The sequence below is a fragment of the Crocodylus porosus genome, unplaced genomic scaffold, assembly GCF_001723895.1.
Source record: "Crocodylus porosus isolate Cpor-Errol unplaced genomic scaffold, CroPor_comp1, whole genome shotgun sequence".
Lineage (NCBI taxonomy): Eukaryota > Metazoa > Chordata > Crocodylia > Crocodylidae > Crocodylus > Crocodylus porosus.
The window spans coordinates 181,958,423-181,980,281 of NW_017728906.1; the positions used below are offsets into that span (position 1 = coordinate 181,958,423).

General features: G+C 40.1%; 1 long non-coding RNA gene across 1 annotated transcript; it reads right to left on the reverse strand.

Annotated features, from left to right (window-relative positions):
- Window positions 1-485: 485 nt before the first annotated feature.
- Window positions 486-17,983, reverse strand: LOC109306342. Its single transcript, XR_002099953.1, has 3 exons — window positions 17,971-17,983; window positions 17,875-17,877; window positions 486-645 (listed from the first exon to the last, which is right to left on the reverse strand). It is a non-coding gene; the product is annotated as an uncharacterized LOC109306342 (long non-coding RNA).
- Between the last annotated feature and the right edge of the window lie 3,876 nt (window positions 17,984-21,859).

Genomic DNA, 21,859 nt, shown 5'->3' on the forward strand with positions numbered 1-21,859 from the left:
CTACCTGGTCTACCAAGGTACATGCCACTTAGAGGTCCGAGGTGGAATGGAGGTGGTGGAGGAAGGAGAAGGAGACCAGCCTGGAGTTGTGAATCCCACTCCCCCACGCAATAACATGCCCCCATTGCCAAAGAACATTTGCATCCAAAATCAGGCTCCTCAGTCACCTGAGGACACGTCAAGCCTGATGGACATCATCCTTGATTTTGAGGGACCACTGATGGACCTGACACATGGCAGATACTGAATTTTAGCCAATTTTTTTAATGAAATCTTCAAAATGTTACTAGGAGGAAGCAAATTTTACCACCTGAAATCTGAGACCCTGCTCCTTCTTTTGTCTGAGGTAATTTGCATCGTCACAGAGCCCAAAGACACCTCACCCACATAAGAAATTCCTGTCCAGAAGAGCATTCCATCCTTTTCCTCTTCTGTGACATATGAAACATCATAACCAGAAGGAAATATAACTGCATCCTGCTTTCCACCAAACAACTTTGAGGTAAACAAACTATTCCAACTTTTCTCTGAGCCTAATCTGCATAAAATGAACCGCAGGAAACAACAGATTTTACCACACCTGTAACTGTCCTATGAAATATGAACTTTCATTTCTACCTGGGAGAACGTTTACAATCTGTTCTCCTATGTTAATAAGGGTGCTTGTGTCTGAAAGCTTGCCATTAAAGAATGCTTTTTTTGGAAAAGTCTAGTTGATCTAGCAAAAGATATCACCTCTGCCATGAGTTCTGATTCCTTTCCCTATACCATTAATTATCTTCTATACTTTTACTGTCTCTCATTTCTTCCTTGTTTTCTCAAACTTTCTTAATATAGAAGTTTATCTGCATATGTCCTTTGCCTTTTTTACTGCTTTTCCTCTGAAATTACTCTCCATGATATTCTTTTAACAACCCTTTGTAAAGCTTACATTCTGCTCAAGATCTTTAACTTCATTATACTGTGGTCACTATTATTTAGCACCCTAACTACTGTTACATCTTGAAACGACAACCACCCCAGTGATTAAAGGAAAGTAGATATGATAAAGCTTGGCTTTTGAACTGTCCCATGTGACACTTTTATAAGCAAACTGAAGAAATATGATCTAGAGGCAATTAACAGAAGGTTGAAAATCAACCCTGAGCAAGTCAATGTCAATGGTATTGTGTCACAGTGGGAGGATACTGTGGAGTTCTGTCTTGGGCTCAATTCTCCACAGCAGTATTCATTAGAGGGGGACTCCAAACACTCTGGAGACAGGATCTAAATTCAGAATGGTCCTGATAATTTGCAGAAGTGATCCACAAGATGTAATGAAATAAAAGCAAGTGTAAAGTATGACACTGAGAAGGAAGTTAAATGCACAAGTGCTTGATAGGCAGCAATACTAAAGAAAGAAGTCTGAAAGTCATAGTACCGCTCAACCTAATTATGAGTTAACAATGTAATGCTCTCCCCAAAAAAAGCAAATCTTTACTCTCCTTGGCACCAGTAAAGCCTCATTTAGAGAACTACATCCAATTTTGGGCACCACACACATGTACGTGCGTGTGTGTGCGTGTGTGTATCCTTTGGACTCTCTAATTTGTTAGCTTCTTTCTTACAGTATGTTCCCCATGCTTTATATGTACAAAATTGAAGAGTTGCATTTGTTTGGACTAAAAAATACATGAATGAGGGAGATATGACAGTCTTCCAATATGTACAAAGACAATAATCAGTTGTTCTCCACATACACTGATAAGGTAAGAAAAGAAGATATCAACTTAATTTGTAGCAAAGAAAAAACTAAGTTAAACAGATGACAACTTTTTAACTTAAAGGATAAGTAAGCAGATAAAAAGGAAATATAGGGAGGTTGTGGAATCACCATCACTAAGGTTTTTAGGAACAACTTAGCTAAATGTGTTTTTGGGTTCATCTAGATGCACCTGATCCCACTTCAGATGAGGATAGTATATTAGATAATATTCTGAGATCCCTTCTTTCCCCACACTTCTAAGATTCTATCTTGAATTACATCCTGTGAGACATGCATGTCTATTCATAATATGAAACCCTTCCCATACCTAGAAAAGATAACCCTGTGGTCACTGTGATAAGCAGAGGCAATTTTATTAAGCCCAAGGTAATTTTATATAAATTTGATTGATTCATACATAATTAATATCTTCTGAACATAACCTTGCTCAAAGCAAAACCCAAATAAAAAAGAATGAAGACTCTAATTCTGTTCAAAGCTGAGATATTGTACCTGACTGTACCAGTATCAACAATGCACAGCAACCTCAGCTAGCACTTCTCTAGAGACATAAAATCATCACGCTTATAAACTGCCTGCCAGTTACTGTAAGTCTGGCTCTACAAACAACATTGTTAGTAACATTTCTAATAACAATATTTTAGAAGGGCCCGGCTAGTATATTATTATACTCCATAATTTCTGTATTATGTCAACAGTATCACAAAGACCCCATGAGAATCAAGGCTCAATTGAATTGGGTTCTGTACAAACATAATAAGTGAAAGTTCCTTGCCTCATGACTTTACATAGTTTCAGTCCTGCAAATGTTTACACATTATTTTACTCACATGAATAAATCTATATATGTACATAATAGCTTGCGGGAACAGGTTTCAATTTAAGAGAAAAGCCAACAAATAAGTACAACAACCAAACATAAATAATGGGTAAGGACTGTAAGGGCAAGATTATAGGAACATGCTATATAAATTGGCTATCAGCAGCTTCTAAGGTTATTTTTCTGGATAAAATAAAAGGAATGCAAACTACTGACTTCTTGCCTAAAACAATTACCTTAAAAAGTCATGATTTTGATGCAAACAAGTTATTTAAAATGCACAAACCTGGGGCATAATTTGCCCTTTTTAAAATATGATACAACTGTTTGCCATAGACAGGGTAAGCTAGCAGACTGTCTGAGGCATGAGTGTAATGCTAGACTCTAGCTGGCATCCTGTAAACCAAGAATCCCAAGACAAGCATAGAAATGTAACTCTATACGTTAAGATGGGATTTTCAAAAGTATACGGCATTGGCCTGTGTTTCCACTGAAGTCAAGAGTAAACTCCTATTACCTTTGCTGCAGTGAAATTGGGCATATGTTGAATGTTTTAGAAAACGTCTTAGTATTTTTATGTACCAAAAAAAAAGAAAGAAAGAAAGAAACTCTGTATGAGCAAAAACCAATTTGTTTTAAAATGTGCTAATTTAGCTAAATATCATTTCCAATCATTTACATTACACAAGTGACAAAAATAAGTGTCAGTAACATATGGAGATGGTCATTTGTGTTGGTGTTTGCTTTTTTGTGCTGTTGATAAAAGCATACATCTGTTGATAACAGATGTAATTTAATATTACCTTTAACTAAATTCTACAACGGGGAGGGAAAAAAAGACCCAGTAAGTGAAAAGCTGCCATTGCCTATTTTCAAATTTCATAGTAGCGAGGGAATTTTACTTCCAGAGTATGAACTTTTGAATGTGAAGTGTAAAGAATAATGCTGAGACTGAGATTGATTTTACATGCAACTTGCTCAGTACAAGGTACTAGTACCATATGCACTAATGCAACAAATGTTAAGAACAGATGTTTTCTTTTACTTTGTCAAAGTAAAAATTATCTCTCACAAAACTGAAAGTGGATTGCACAAATATATAACTGCATTCAATAACCTCATTCTAACTGATGTTCAATTTGGTGAACAATAATAAAACCCAGCATCAAACTGCTCAAGAGAAGAATCTGTCTTACATATTCCGTGATTAACTTGCTTTGTTAACCTATAGCCAAACATACTGAAATGCAGATGAGACAAAGCCAGGAAACGTTCAGAACATATGGCTTGCCAGTTCACTGGGAAAATATCCCAACTGGTTTTTACACTAATATTCCAGAGCAGTCATTTGAATGCATCTTTGTAACAAGTATTCTGACCAGAAAAACACCTTCCTTACTGCAGTTTATTATACACAAACAGATATATCATTTTATTTTAATTACAAAATACAAAAGTTAAACATCTTTCACTTTTTGTAATAGGGATTTTTTCCTTACTAATTTAAATTATGTGCGTTAAAAATATATTCTTTTCTAGTCCTTGTATCTATTGCCAGGACTTCTGGCAGATCAAGAAAGTTTGGCACTCAATCAGTAAAAGATATTTTTACTTGTTAGAAGTGAAGGACTAATAGTTATTATTATTCATTATTATTGAGATTGTGGTCTTGCTTAGGAAACACAGTGACATCTAGCACATGTCATTGTGCTAGGTTCTTATACAAGTAGAAGAGAAAATGGTACAGGTTAACATGAACCTTAAAGCACTCGAGACAGAAAAATCCAAACATCTTCTCTGTTCAAAGGAGAACAGGAAGGCAGTGCTGAATGTGTGTGCTGTCCAGGGTTGTATAGCTTTGCGCAGCAGGACACTGGGTTAGAGGCATAGCTTGCCTGAAAGATCTATCCCTGCAAAAATTTTTCCCACTAGCGGCATGCACCTACGCTGATTGTGCTCATAAGATAGGAGCAGAATCCACTATGTAGGAATTTCAGAGAGTTCATGATGTTTAAAACTAGAAAACACTATCACATCATTTAGTCTGACTGCCTGTATACCATAGGACATTAAAGTTTCATCCAATATTGCTATGCTGGGTCCAATGAATTTATTTAAATTAAAGCATTTCAATCCTTAGGAAACTAAACCGTTTATTACAAGCAGCTAGCAGGGAAGATAGAAGTTCAAAGATGCAAATGTAGAAATACAAGGCTAGAAATTGATTATATATGTCCAGATGATTTTAAAATCTGATCCTCACTCCATCATGTAAAAGAAAATGATATCCCAGCCAACTTGACCTTCATGACCCCAAATCTGATGATCAGTTTGACCCTAAATGTGTGGAATGAGACATGCCAGCTAGGCATTTAAGAAGTGTGATTTTTTGTATGATTGTAAAGCACTAATACACACAGCCCCATACCTCATCTCCAGCTGCAGCTAATCTCATGATTTGGAACAGGAAGAAAGCACTGGATATATCCTTTCAAAATACCTCCTGAAGGAGAAAAATATACCTTCCTGAAGCCTTGAAACATTTGGATGTTCATCTGGCTGGGATCCTATGACTTCCTGACCCTGCGGCAGGGGGCTGGACTCAAAGATCTTCCAAGGTCCCTTCCAGCCCTAATGTTTATGAAATCTATAAAATATACCTACAGCCCTCAACAGGAAACATAGTTTGCAAAGGCACAGCAGTGGAACTGAAACTTATTCAACCTTAGAGTCTGGGCATAGGCACATCGAGGTAGAATCAGCAGGCAGAATCAACAAGTAGCTGGTAATGTCCCTCTGTTCTTTTCCTAATTGGGTGATAAACACCCTTCCCAGCTAATCACAGAGTCCTGTGGGAGCCTAGCCACACCCCTGCTCAACCAGCAATGTAGAAGGGGAGGGAGGGCTACTCTAGTGCTCCCCAGCTTCATCACGTCAGGCCCCAGACTGCACAGAAAAAACCCTAAGACTCCTAAGACTCTTAGATAAAAACCATATGTGGACACAGCCTGCAAGTTTGAATCCCCTCAAGATGAAATGGGACTGAAATCTGTATCTTCCACTTCCTTGACATGTACCCTTACCACTACAGTACTTGGCAAACAGCAGGTATCTCTTCTTTCTCTGGTGACTGTATTTCATTTTGAGCTCCACACATGCCTTTAACATCTGTCTTGGTTGGTCTCACCTAAGAAATCACGGATTTAGGCAGTATTTGGGCATTTTTACACTGATTTCAATCATGGCAGACTATAGGTAGGAACTGATTAGTTCCTATAATTTCTGAGCATGCCCAGTACCCTGAATATAGAAGCCTACAGATCTTTTCAGACAAAATGAAAGTATCTAATGAAAGGCACCTAATCAGCTTTGCAGTTCCTGTACAAGATTGATTTGGATTGTGATTTAGGCAGGTACATTCTAAGCCCTGTGTAGGTGCTTATAGGATTGATTTGGATCTGGCCCAAAACAAGTTGATCAGGATAAGTTAACAGTTTCTCACTTAATAATGAAATATGCTAACATGACCTTAAGTATTCTTAGCTGCTCCCTTCATGACCCTAACAAAAGTAGATTACTTTTTTCTTGAGTCTGCACTTTCCATTTATATTCTAGACTATACTTATTAGTACGCATTTATGTGCCAGCTTTCTCAGAATTTTTAACTTATGATTGATGTAGACTATTGAACATTTTTGAATTACGAATGTATCTGCTGCCCCAGGACACTGGTTAACAAGTTATTTCATGAGCTGATTCCAGTGTGGCACAACATTTGAATGAATAAAATACTGTGCTCAAACAGCATTGAATTTTGAACATGAATTTATAAACCTTAAATGTCTAGAGTTGATTAAGAAGTAACCTACAAGGTTATCAGAGAAGCTATACAGTATCCTTTGGAAGAGCTTTTTCCCATTTTCAGTTATTGTTAAAATAAAAATTGATTATAATGAATTGCAAAGCCACTACCTCTCCCTCTCTACTCTCAGGTACTATTCAAATAAAAAGTCCAAAGATAAACTGCAAAGCCAAGATGAAGACTGAGTGAAGCACACACTTACTAACCAAGCTGTGCGAGACACTTAGCAGAGAAATAAGTGTACATTTTCTCCTGTGTCTAACCTTTTTAGTGATTAACTGAACCTATCTCAGCATGCTCTGCACTGATATTAGGGATACAATGGCTTTTATTACGGTTATGGATGTAATCTTAGAACTTTCTGGTACATTCTCAATAAATTAAATTTAACAGAAAAGTTTAAATCATGTACTTTAAAAATAATTTATTTGCTAAATGCCCTAACAGTCTAGTTAATGGCCTATGATCACCAAAAACTTACGTTTAACTCAATTTTAACTTTTACTTTGCAATTCACCTTTAAAATTCATATAATCTGATTAACCAGAATCTGAGACATTGAACACATTTGGTTAAGGATTAGATCACCCTGTGACACAATGTAGTGTCACTGCTTCCCCAGTATACATATGACCGCCAATAACCCCATTTCCCTCAACCAATAACATTCCTGCCCAAACTTCCTCTCCTATTCTCCTCATTGCTCACTTTTGAAGGCTACAAATCCCATCTCTAATGCTGTGTCTTTACAGGTGAGCTGTGCTTCCCCTCTACACTTCTGCCAAGTCTGACACCCTCTGCACATCACTCCTGCTCAGTTACCCTACAAGCTAATGGATGGAAATGAGAAGTGTTACAGGAATCTTCAGTCTTCCCTTTCTTGGGAGGGGCCAAGTTGCTGGAAACTGCAGTGGCTGGGAGGCTGTCAACCCCTCAGCCACTGCTGGTCATGGTGTAGGATGAGGAAATCTTTACTCTTTTTCCCAAAGTTCATGGATGGCAGAAACTTTAGCTATGTTGCCATCTTGGAAAAGGGGTTTCATTCTTTTATGCCACTGACCAGAAGAAGGAAGGTGATAAGGAGACTTTCATGCTTTCTGAAATGGGGAAGAAAATGGGAGGAAATTAATATAAGACTGATTATATCGCTGTGGCTGCAGAGTCACTCACTACTACCTACGGGAGAAGGGAAATTGACCGGAGCCTTTCAGACAAGCAGCTAGAAACCATTGTTTCCATTTCCCAGATAAGAAGTTCAATTTGGGGGAGTCAAAACTGAAAGAACATTTACGAAAATCACCGTAATGGAAATTTCATAAAGCAGGTGCAGGAAATTGCATAAAGCAGGTGTCAAATTTAGGAGCAAATAGTTAAGGTACCTTAAGAGACATGTAAATGCCTTGAGGAACCTTAACACAGTGTATGTCAACTGAGTGGGCTAGAACTGAGCCTGCGGGGCCCTACGCTGCCGCCAGACACCAAGTAGAAGAAGCGGTCGGTGGGTGCTGTTCTGTAGGGCGCACGTGCTGGGGCTGGAGTGGCAGCTCTGGCAGCAGTGGTGCATGTTGGTGTGCTGACTGCTGACTATGAGAGGGGGCACAAAAACCCCCAAAACAACTCAAGCAGGCTGGGAAGGAGATGTGGCTTCATGTACTCCCTGCATTGTGCGAAGAGCAGAGGAACTGTGCAGCACCACACCAGCAGAGGCAGAGGTAAGAACAGGGGCAGGCTTTGTGCCCCTACACACAATCATTGGTTGGCATGCTGACGGGTGCCACTGCTGCCAGAGCAGCTGATCCAGCTCCAGTATCTGTGACTTGGAGAACAGTACCCACCTCTACTTCTTGGTGGTGCCCAGCAGCAGCATGGGGCACCACATGCTCAGCTCTAGCTCACTCTTGACAGATGCTGGGGAGGTAAGAACACTGAGAGGGGGTTAGAGCTGGGGCCAGGGCTGGGCCAATCGCATTGGAGGGGACTGGAGGCTCCCACCTACCTTGGCCAGCACTGGGCTTTATAGCCCCAGCTATGCTGCTGCATTCTTTGGGGGTCTGCCCAGGGTACTGCCCAGAGATCCATGTTAAGGCAGGCATGTGTAGTCAAGTGCCTAAATCGCCTTAATGCACTTTAGGCTAAGGCACATTAAGTTTAGGCGCATATAAATTCACATGTAGACATGCCCAATGCCTTTTTTTACCTCGGTCTTTACAGGCAAGGTTAGTTTCCAGACTAACCAGGCAACACAGATTGGGGAGAAGGTGAGAAGCCCTCACTAGGAGGGTGGTGAAGCATTAGAAAAGGTTACCTAGGGAGGTGATGGAGTCTCCATCTTTAGAGGTTATTAAGGCCTGGCTTGACAAAGCTCTGGCTGGAATGATCTAGTGGGGGATGGTCCTGCTTTAAGCAGGGGATTGGACTAGATGACTCCTGAGGTCCCTTCCAACCCTAATTGTCTATGACTGGTAGTAGTAAGTTAATTCGATACAACCATAAGGGTTATCCTTTCTCCAGCTCAAATGATATAAGTGAAATCATGGTCTCACTAAATTCCATGCCATTTCCTTGATGGGTCTCAACCTTCATGTTTCATTTCAGCATTTCTAAAATAGGATCAACAGTACTTCTCTTCAATTATTTAAATATTAAAGAGTGGGAGATGCTCAAATTCTATACGGATGGTGGTGATTTAAGTACCGAAGACAGAGAAATTGATTGTATAAAATGTGGGACTCACAACAATATAGATCTGTAGGCAGAAAAAGCTTCAGGATTCCAAGATGTGGATGTGTAGGAAACAAGTATGTCCAGAAATGTTGGAGTCTTCCTGTCTGGAACATGGACCTGCACTTAAGGAATTTGTTTAATGAAAATACTGAAAGTAAGAGGGGAACTAATACACAAATTGAATTCAGGGTTTGAGTAATCAGCACTGAAGACATTGTTTATATTTTGCCCTTCTTTTTTTTCTTCCAGCAAGTGACTGATTCTTTCTTCATTAGCAGTAACATTTATTTTCTGATTTATGCTAATAAAAACATATATTTTGATGGATTGTTTAAAACTTATGAATAGCTCATTATGATTTTTTTTTCCTTAAAAAAAGCTATAAAAACTGACTACAATTGTAACCTAAGAACTGATTTTAAGTCATTAGGTCCCATTGTATAGTCAATAAACACTTTAGATTCCATTTAAAGTACATTTGCATTTTTAACAATGACTTCAGGTAGATAAAGAAAGAACAAGCCTTTTAATAACCAAGACTAAATAGCAGCATTATGACAATCCACAATAAGCCCCCATATAAATTCAGGGGGAAGGAGGAATTATTCATTACCAAACAATATTTAATTTTCTTTGGTATTTCTAAAACCTTATGTATAGATTGAATTCTACTACTATGCTCTGCTGACTGTGTCAATATCATTATTGCTAGCACAGTCTTGAACTCTTTCCAAGCACAAAAGCACATTACCAAAGATCTAACAAGCCTGAAATATTGTGTGGACACTTTCTTTTCACTGATTTAAGAGTAACTGGGCTTATGATCCCATTTTAGATAATCAATGCGTAATGTTGACATGTGATTTGAAGAAAGGTTGACATCAGGAATAAAACCAAAAGTGAATGTGGTGTGAATAATGAGCAGGTTTTTTGGCCTTGGAAAAAATGTTTTTCTATGTATTTCTGTAGCCTGGACAAGAATGTCTGCTCAGCTATGAACTCTTCACTGAAGAACTCATTCCTAACACTTACCCCTTAATACCCAACAGCAGAAAAATACCTGTGGCAACTACACATTCATATCTGCCATTTTAAATTAATTCAAGATTTTAAGCAACATTTGAAACACTATAGATTAAACCAGCAAAAAATAGATGTTGATCCTCACGATTCTGCCTTGTAAGCAGATTAATGATCTAATCAAGCCACTATTACTTTTCCCTTTAGCAGAAACACACTTAGAGATTCTATGTGCCAGAAACCTCATAAACTGGCAGGTGTTGTTGTAGATGGTCTTCCTTTAGATACCACGTGTACTTCCTTTATTCCTTTAAACTAAATAAATAAAATGTTTATAGAATCATAGAGAAGTAGGGCTGGAAGCAACTTCTAGATGTCAGCTAGTCAATCCCCTGCCTAAGGCAAGATCAGCCCCATCTGAGCCATGCTATACAAACCATAATCTAAACTCTACATAAGACTACCCTCAATCCTAACACAACAGAGACCTAACACTCTAATTTGCCATAGGTAAAGAAGGGGAACCATGGCAACCAACATCTTGCTTCTATAAAATGTTGTCTACATATGCTTAAGAGATACCAGGTAGAGGTATCTTGCCCCTCACTACAGAGGAAGACAACCCCCCTTCTCCCCCAACAGCCCATACTAATCTGACCACGAGGTAAAATTCCTGCCTGACCCCAAATATGGTGCTCAATCTGACACTGAGTGGAGGGGAAGACCCCCTACCCAGGAGTCTCCAGCTTTGTTCCTAGCAGGAGCACTGACATACCCCTGTCAAAGTCCCCAGCCTTGGTTATAGCCAACACCCAATGCCTCTGAGGAAGATATAAAAACACCCTGACACATGTAGCACAAAAGAGCTGGAGGGGCGGGGGGGAGAGGATCAATCAGCAAAGCCCAGAAGCAGGGGGAATACCCAAAGTAGAACATAGGCAGAGCTGCAGTTATTTCAAAGCACAATGCTGGAGCCTGTGCTATCCTTGCCAGTGATGCTCTCATGACCTAACTACTTACCAGCATTCATTCATCCAGGCTTCTGATGGCTATGCCCACCATGCTGCTGTCCCCTCTTACCTTTACCCAGAAACTTTCAACAGGCCTACCTTCCACTTTATACTGCACCTCCGAACATGTGTACATTATCCTTATGCATAGGGGGACACATCCTCCTTTTTTCCCCTGCCTATCTTTCCTGAACAAGCTATACCCATCCATGACCCTACTCCAGCATATTGCCTATCCCCATAGTATATGAGAAACTTCTACCTAAGACCAATGGCAGTAATAAGGTCCCAGTGTTTTTCATGGGGAGTCTCTGGCATTTCTACACTTAGGTATCATTTTCTGTATTTAATATTTTATTAATTTCCTTTTTAGATAGAAGCTTTATGGGTAGAAGGGTAATTAGGATAGGTACAGCCATTACACTAAAATTGACCTAACTGGGTTTAGATGGATCTAAATGCCCATCTATTCAAGCATTCAAAGAAGTTAAATTGAGCAAAAAATGGAGGTGAACTAACTTAGATAAGGAACAGGTTAACCTGATCTGTCAAACACCTGTACACTTTTGGCGTGCAGCCCCAGAGCTAGGAAAGCTGAGCTACTTGTCCCAACCCCTGAGCTGTATTCTTCCTAAAGCTACCTCCCTGTCCCCCAACACTGACTGGGATATTTTTAGCCCCCTGACCTCCTTATACCTGGAGAGACACCCACCCCCTGTAGGACCCACCAAGGCATGCTCCAAGCCTCCCCACCAGCGGACCTGCTAGCCACCCCCCAGTCCCACATAGCCCCATTCATTCCCATTCTGTCTACATTCACATGGCTTAAAGTAAGTCATGTGAACATAGACTAGATGTGGCAAATGGCTCTATCCACCCTTAGATGCCATAGATATACTATTTTTGTTACCACTTCTGAAGGTAGGGAAGACTGAAGATAGGGCTAATCAGATGCATTAAAGCATCAGCTACCATCAGCTGCACAATGTCTATTTTGGCAGTCAAAATGGTAAACAGTTTTTATAACATACAACATTTGTTTATATATTTTCAATTTATGGCAAATGATGGGGCACATATTATTCACATCTGAGATTTCTTATCCAATTATTGTTTTAGTATCTCATTTTATGTTAATATTGTTTTTTATATGGAGATTAAAAGATGATGTGAAAATGCTCTCTGACAAAGAATTCTTAAAACCCAAGTTATTTATTTATCATACAGCAGCCCAGGTTTATTACCAGTTGATACAATACAGCTATTTGGTTTTCTTAGGAGATCTTTATTGTATATTTTATTTTATGCAAAACACACAGCTTGTAAATCAACTTCACGGATACAAAGGCTTCACTTTTGTACAAAAACAAGCTAAACTCATTGTCTTGTATCATTTACTTTGTCATATCCTTAGTTGGATGCTTGTTTTGATCCTGTACATTAACTTGAAAAAACTGCATGATAAGGATGCATCTAAGACTAAACTAATACTGTGTTAGCAGCTTTTAAAATGAGTTTTGGTAATATTTCAGTTCAGTAATAAAAAAAATAGAACCTAGTAGAGATCTCAGGAAGTGCTACAGATGTAACTACTAAGAGTATTTTAAGTTTCTGAAGTATTCAGAGGTTGATTCCTACAGTTGTAGGGCCAGATTCTTAGCTGATTCAAGGTAACATAGCTTTATTTACTTCAGTGGAGCAATAGCTGTTTACAAAACTTGAAGAATCTGGTTTTATTTGTAATGTGATGTCCCTTTAAGTGTAGAATGGTGATTTCATAATGCCAGACCAGGTGGGTGCATCTACATGTGCCATTAACGTGCACATGTAGATGCAATAAAGTGTGGAGCTTATTGCTCCGCAGTTCATTGCTCCCAGAAAGCTCCCAGATATGAAGTTTATATGTGCACCTGGATCGCAGCACACTGAGCCAGGTCACAGCAGCCCCGGCTGGCAAGGGAACCTGTGGGGGTCAGTATGCCAGGCTGGGACTGCTCCAGCCAGCCTCAATGCTCTGGAGGGGCTGGTTGGAGCATGAGGGTGCTTCAGTATGAGGCTAGTTGGCAGGCAGCCCTCCACACTGAAGCATCCTTCTGTACCAACCAGCTCTATCAGCATCTACATGTGTGCTGCTGCCCACAAAAAGAAAAGCTCTACAGCAAGGTAGGACTTGTATAAAAGAGTCCTACCTTGCTGCAGAGTTTCTTAGTTTTGTGCTCCTTAATAGGGATGTGCATGTAGATGCCGAGACATTTACTGAAATGCAAAACTCTAGAACTATTGATTCAGAGATTATACCTTTTATTAGACCGACTAAGAAATGGCAAAAAAAATATCTTTTTCTGCATTTATTGAGCAGTTCATTAGTCAACTGTGCGGTAATTAGTCAACTGCACAGTAAACATCTCATTTTGAACTAGAATGAGTCCAAATTTAACAGACAGCAAGGGCCTCTAAAGATAGTTATCCTTGTAGCCTGTGAGCTACCTTTGACAAGGAGACCTCTCCTAATCAGAGGCACCCTAGTTATTATACTTACCTTCCTCTCTCTAATTATAAAGGGAAAAAACCACAGTAATAAAAATAATAATAAAACAAAACAAAAAATAGGGATGAAGTTTGGGGAAGAATAACCCCATATTTGTCCACACCAACTTCACAGCATGTTATTAGAGCAAGATGCTGTTCATATATTCCATCATATAGTTTCACCCCCATATCTGGAGAGGTAGCAACACTAAAATAGAAAGCTGAAATGACAACTGCCATGCTGAATAGCCACGAGATTGGTGCAATCAGCAGATGAACATTTTACTGCTGATAGAATTTAAAAGTAAATATACACTGCCTGCCATCAGGGGTCACAAAGGTGTGAAAAACTAACCATGAAATATTTTTAAAGAATATAACTGGACATGATTTGTGTGTGTATATATGATGATAAAATTGTGAGTTAAGGGCCAGAGAAATCCCTTCTATAGTAAGTGATTTGAAAGGTATTTATATCTGCAAAATGCAAATGCAGCTACTGTCAAAAGACTGCAGTTCTGTTTGAGTTAGATGTTCAAATAGAAATAAATGTGCAACTCTGAATCCTAGCTTATAAATCACTTGTAAAAAGAAAGCACTTTTATGCTCCCTTGATATAATGCTGACACCCAATTCATTTGAGGTCACAACTTGCCGGGTCCAGCAAGTTATGTATGAGGAATAGGCAGCTTACGGAAAAATAAACTCCTCATATATATTTTCTCTTTTCCCTGTGGTCTACTTCTGACATGACACATTGAGGTTGCAAAACAGAGGTAGACTGAGGTCCAAAGAGGAACAAACTCTTTAAAATTACTGCCTAATCTAGGAAGAAATAACATCCCAGTAGACTATAGGGATCTTGTCTCTGCTCTCTTGGTTTTCATTTCTGATGGCTACCAGTTATTCACAGTGCACGGTCCTATTATTTTACCATGTTATGTTGTGTTACTTGGAAGGAGAAAAAGAAACTAAAACTGAAAGGCTTTGCATTACCTAAATATAGCTAGGGTTATAGAACCAATTAAATGGATTTTCTTATATTCCCATTTTATCTCTTTACTTGTTAAATATTCATGGCTAAGTACTACTCTCAGACATAAACACATAGCATTCATTGTGATGGACACAACAGAGGTTGGGTCTTCTGAACAGGGAGAAACTTGCAATGAGAGCAGTAGAGCAAATTCTTTAGTCAGCTTTGAAGATCAGAACTTACGTTTACGTTTTCGACAATTCAATGCAATCCTCAGAGTTGCATATCACAACTGTAAGATAAAGGTCAGTACAGATCAAGGACAATCATAAGACATAATATTTCAGGGGGATTTTACCAGAGCCCTGCTCTGGAGAATGACACTTGAGATTATGAGCCTCAGAATATCTTACTGGACTTTTAAGAAATGTTTTAGACTGAATGAAATAAAGGCGAGGTACCTGCTTCATGTCAGTGATCCTTCATGTTTATTTACTCAATATGGTGCCAGTTGCATGCTGTCATTTACTGGCCAGGAAAATGAGGGCCTCTCACGTCCAATCCTCAATGCTCTCCTGCCCCTGCTGTAAAAGATTGCTCAGCGCAAAGATTGGGCTTACAAATCACCTGTGTACTCACACAACATAACCTTCACCCCCTCCTCTCTTTCCTCTCTTGTCTTTCTCCTTTTTCCTTTCTTTCTCCCTTTCTCTTTTGTCCCTCCCTTTTTCTTTCCTGCTTCCTTTCTCTCTTACCACCTCCAACCCATCACCCCAGCTAGAAGCGGCCATCCTTGCTTGCAAAGGACGAACAACATAAATTTACTGATTGAGTTCCTGCAAAGAAAAATCCTATTAATGCTGAAACCCACTGTCCTGCTTTTTGTTCTCCAGAAAGGATGGAGTGATTCTTTGCTTTATTTTGTACATTTAGGTCGCAGTGGTTTATGTCGACATGTCTGCAGTGCCACATACCATGCACTCAGCTGTTCTCCATGCTGCAAAGGAGCAGCATGGGGTGGGTTTTTTTGACCCCTAGATGTCTATGGGGAAAGAATGGGGATAAATAGTGGAGATGTACCTGGGGAGTCAGATGTCAGGCAGGTTATAATGCGTCATAAATCCAATGTCTATATTTAGTCCGTGATTTTTAGTATCCAGGAAGTTGATGAAGTGGAGTTCATAGACTTGTCTCTGAGAATTGTTTTGTAAGTTTCCTTTGAGGATTAGAACTGAGAAATTGGAGACAGTGGTTTTCTTGTGAGAAAAACATTTCTACAACATTCATCCAACACAAGAGAAGAAATGGAACAAATTACTCCAAGAACAAGCTCCCTAGCCTCAAAACAACCATCAGAGGAACAACACCAACACTTTACAATTCCAACCTCATACTTGATGAAACTTAAAGCAGTGACCAACCCTCAAATACCATCACTCTCTCCACACACACACTTACCAATACTGAAAAATCTGTCCTCCATGAAGGCCTACATTTCTGTACAGAAAAATACCCTAATAAAATACTTCAATGGGGAGAACTAGAACCATTCCTGTGACACCTCCGCCTCAAGGAATATTTCCATGACCAAAATCAATCCACATCCAACAACAACTCATCCTCTGACAACATTGAGGAAAAGATCAACCCCAAAAAACACAACAAAACATCAGATTGGAGACATTACAATGGACACAACTCTAACCTTGATGACTACATTGGCTGCTTCAGGAGAAGAATGAACAATGAAATAATCAACAACACATGCCACCATAACAACCTCTCTCAACCAGAGAGAAAAGCCATAGAATCTCTAAAATCTAACCACCAAATAGTAATAAAATCAGCAAATAAAGGAGGAGCCAGAGTCATCCTAAACAGTGGAGACTATAACTCAGAGTACAGACCCAAAGATATCACTGACCTTATACACTTCATCCTCACACACAACTATTTCACTTTTAATAACCAACACTTCCTCCAGATGATGGGAACAGCTATGGGCACCAAAATGGCTTCACAGTATGCCAACCTTTTAGGACCCACCTGGAAGAAAAAGTTCTCAAGGACTGCACCATCAAACCCTTGCTATACTTAAGATATATCAATGACATCTTCATCATTTGGACTGAAAACCTGCAATTTCTAATTGAGTTCCATCAGAAATTCAACAATCACCATCCCTCCATCCGACTATCTCTTGAATACTCCAGCACCAACATCTCCTTTTTAGATATGATGATCAGCCTTCACAATGGCAAAATACAGTCCTCATTATATAAGAAACCCATAGACTAACATACATATCTGCACAGAACCAGCAATCACCCTAAACACACCCAAAAAACTGCGATATACAGCCATAGACTCAAATACTACCAAATTTGCACTGAGGAGAACACCCGGGATTGCCACCTCACCAATCTTAAAAAAGGCTTTCACCCAACAAGGACACTCCTCCAGAGGGATAGATCACACATTTGAAAGAGCCACCCGGATACCACATTAAGAATTTCTGCAGTACAGAAGAAAAACCCACGTGAATCGCACACTGTTGGTTATAACGCATCACCCCTCCCTCGAACCCATATGGAAAATCCTAAAAAAATTGCAGCCTATATGAGAAAGATACCCTATTCTTAAAGAGATCTTCCCAGAGACACCCACCCTAGCCTTCAAACAAGCACTGAACTTCGCTAAACTCATCGCCAGAAGCAAACTTCCTTAGGCCCAGAACACACCAAATGCACCTCCAGAAATGTTACATATCTTATCCAATGCACCAAATGCCCTGATGGAGAATACATAGGAGAGACCAAACAACAACTACACACCAGAATGAATGCACACCAGAAATCCATCAAAGACAAAAATACCCAATTATCAATGGGAGCACATTTCTTACAAGAAAGCCACTCTCTCTCCAATCTCTCAGTCGTGTTCCTCAAAGGAAACCTACAAAACACTTCCCAAAGACAAGCCTATGAACTTCACTTCATCAACCTCCCGGATACTAAAAATCATGGACTAAATATAGACATTGGATATATGGCACATTATACCCTGCCTGACATCTGACTGCCCAGGTATCTCTCCACTTATTCAGCCTCCTTCTCCCCCACACCTAGCCTGTCTCTCACACACTGACTCCTCAATCTACATCTTCACTGACTGCCTGTCTTGTATGCACACCAGCCCAGCCTCTGGCTTCTTTACTTAACATTCCATCCAAGAAGAGCACACACCAACTGCTAAAACTTCCACAGCCTGATGAAGGTTTTTAAACTTGAAAGCGTGCTTTAAAAAAAACGTTTTTTCCAACTATTCAAGTTGGTCTAATAAAATATATCAGATTCACCCAAAGGACCTTGCCTGCCTATGTTCTTAGGCCAACACAGCTACAACCTACACCCCTGTAAGTAGATTCAGAAACTTTGCCTTTATGCCTCATGGAAGTTGTCATTCAAATACCCCAGACTCCTCTTTAAGCCAAGCTCTATAGTTAGACTACATCTTCCAAGAGGAACTTTATATTGCTTTCATGCTAAGAGGAGTCATATGACTCGTGGCTCTTGTGCATTTGGCATGTGGCCTAGCAAAGCAGCCCAGCCAACAGAAGATAATGGGATCAGGGAAACATGAGAACATTTAAATATATAAGCCATGAGCCACCATAGCATAATACTAAGCCCCCAAATATTTTGATTTTCAGCTTAGATATTTGCTTTTTCTTTAAAAATATCTATAGCAATTTTCTGACTTTAAGAGCATGGGTTTTCAAAAAAAAAAAAGGCCATTTTCTATCAAAAGCAGTTTTGTTAGAAAAGTGGAGGCTATATCCTTGAGGGAGTGGGACAGTAGTAACTAAAGAACAGAGGAATCTGATATATGCTTGGAATTTTAATCACATATTTTAAAAACGGTGTTTATGAAGGCCAGAATAAAAGTTAGTATTTTTCATTTATGCTTCTCTCATTAAAACTCAATCCCCTTAAAATGTCTATTTACTGAAGTAGCCTTTGGATGATTCCATTAATATATAAAGATCCAGCTGTGCACTCTATGAAATCCCTGTAAGTTTTCATATCAGCTACAGTGGATATGGCAGTCTCTCATATGCTTTACTTTTTCATGCAACTTCCTGTAGAATTTTAGGATTTTTATTTTTTAAGTATATGATCCGTATTTTGTGTGAAAAATGCAAAAGAAAGCAAAAAAAAAAAACCCCCAAACCCCCAAACAAAAAAACCACCCAACAACAAAAACAATGCTTATTTCCTATTGTTTAGGACAAGCTTGGGATTGTGATAAAGATTAAGACTACTTCTACAATAACTAAATGAATGTATCTCTTTTATTTTGTTACAACTCCATTTTACAACTGCTTTGTTTTTCAAATTAAATCACAACTCCATTTACTCCCTCTGGGTACATCTACATGTGAAATTACCAAGCAGCAATAAACTTCAGAGCAGTTCAAGCCAGAGTCAGCTCCTCCTGGGTGCAGCTTCTACACATGTGCCAGCAACACTCTAAGCTGGACTGGAGCAGTCCCGGGCTGACAGCAGGTATGGGGGGGCCAGCCCTGGGTTCCGCGTGGCACAAGAGTATTAAAGTATAGAGCGCAGCAGGCAGCCCCTACATTTTAGCACCCCAGCCAGCACCTGTCACCATTTTTACATGCGTTTCATTGAATTTAATTACTCTGCTGTAGGTACTGTGCCCAATAATACTCTCTTATTAATTAATTTGAGTTAATTAATTTACTGCATCCTACTATCGGTGCACATGTGGACAGTGATACTTTACTTTGGAGCTAATTATTCAACTCTGTAGTAAGGCACATGTATTGATGCACCCTCTGAATTTAAGACTAAATGGTACAAACATTGATTCATTCAGCCATACACCATATATTCAGTAGGGAATCAGAACTCGTGGTAGACATGATATCTTTTATTAGACCAACTAGATTTTTGCAAAAAAATCTAATATATTCAATACAGAACTTATGTATTTATGTAAGTTAAGTGACAATTTCATGTTCCATTAAATATAAGAGAAGTCTTCTGCGTTGAAGTACTGATTTGCAAGACCAGTCTAGCAAAGCAAGACAACTTATTTTAATGATTTTTGAAGCTGGGACTGAGGTCTAATTTTGATAGGAAATTAAGGAATTTGATTAAATGAAAATGTTAATTACTCAAATAATATTGAAGTAAAATCAACTTAAGTACTATGCTTATTAGCTGTGTGAAAGTCATAAAAGAAGCCAACTTATTAGAAGATTTAATTAAGCAAACAGACTTTCATGGCAAAATTAACTTTCCACTTACGGAACAACAGTTTGCAGAAAAAAATATATACTGTTGAGTGCACTTTGTTTGGTGTTCCCTGAGGTCAAGAACTATGACCTCACACAACAACTAGGTGCCACTGCCACTGCTGTTTGTCCCTGGGGAAATGCACATGCATGCTCACCTGGACACATCCTGTTTTATATCTTATTCTACATATGTCAGGGTGTTTTAAAGCCTTCCTCAGAGGCACTGGGTATTGCCTACAGCCAAGGCTGGGGACTGAGTGGGCTGTGAAAATACTGCTGGGAGCAAAGCCAGAGGTCCCTAGCTAGGGGGTCTTGTCCCTCCACTCAGGGTCAGACAAACTACCTATTTGAGGTCATAAAGGAATTTTGCCCCATTGTCAGATTGGTACAGACCGTGAGGGTTTTTACCTTCCTATGTAGAAGGGGGAGTGGCCCTCTATCCAGGAGGTCTTGGGCATAGGACATTGGCTGCCATGATGCCCTTGCTTTACCTATGGCAGATTAGGATGGTATATCTCTGTTGTTTCAGGGTTAATGGAGTTTTATGTAGAATTTAGATTATGGATTTGTATGGGAGTCTTTAGACAGGGATGATCCTGCCTCAGGCTGGGGTTTGGACTCTGGATGTCCCTTGCAGCCCTACTTCTCTATAATTCTATGAAGTATCCAAGGGTGTTACATGGCCTCCACTTACATAATATTTGATTACCTCATGGTCTCTAAGGTGTTTATCCTTACAATACCTCTGCAGACAGAGAACAGTTATCTTCAGTTTGTAATACTGAGATGCAAAGGGTCAGTCTCTGTTGCATCTCCTATGTCTTTTGACAGGGTTTGATCAACAGCTTCTGAGCCAGCTTTTCCCACCTGCTCCCAGCCACATGTGCCAAATCCAGAAATACACCTGTGAAGCCATCTTGCCTTCCTAAGTCTGAGCCTTAGGAACAACCATTGGAGAATGCCCACAGAACAGTCTGAAAGGTATGAGCAATAACAGGTGAACAGGACATGTGTCTCTCTGGTGGGACATGTAAGGGATATGGTATGGACATACCCAGAGAAGTTTAAGTCATCATGCATGCCCTACTGCCTAGTCTAATTCACAAAGTTAGATCTCCAGTCTCCCTCATGTCACGGATGAAGGGATTAGGTTCACAGAAGACATCAAAATAGAAGTTATGAAATGTTGGAGAAAGAAGAGTGTAAGGGAGAAGAGGAGGCAGCAGGCTCCGAGGAGCCCAGCCTAGGCGCAATCAAGTGCACCCGTGTGCGCCGGCACAAAACGTGCGGCTGAAACTTACCCTTTGCAGGGGCCCAGAAGAAGGAAGCGCCGGGACAACCCGGACCAGTATAAAAGAGGCACTGGACTTGTCCAAGGAGGTGGTGGATCTGGAAGAAGCCGGCGGGAGCACTCTTCAGCGGATTCGAGCCGCTTGGAGGCGTGGCTGAATATTTTGGGGAAAGAGGGATTCCTCAACAGGGCGTGCAAGCCCGTGCAGCCAGCCCAGCGGGACCAAAGACTGCTGGACGCCATGGGGAGCGGCTAGGACCCAGCAGGGGGCCAGGAATCATAGAGACTGCGGCGGAGCGTACGCCCGGAGGCAGGAGTCGGTGCCCCTTCTTTCTTTTTTTTTGCTAGTGCGGGCGGAGAGACTCGTGGCAGGGTGCATGGGGATCCCCCACCCTCCGGCAGACAAGGGAACCCCGGGGAGAATCGGCTGAGTGTTGAAGCCGGCAGCGTGTCCTAGGCGACCTTGGCCGTGGACTTTTCTGTTGCCTTGATCTCATTTTTGTGCACCAGGGACCATCCTAACGAATGACTGACCT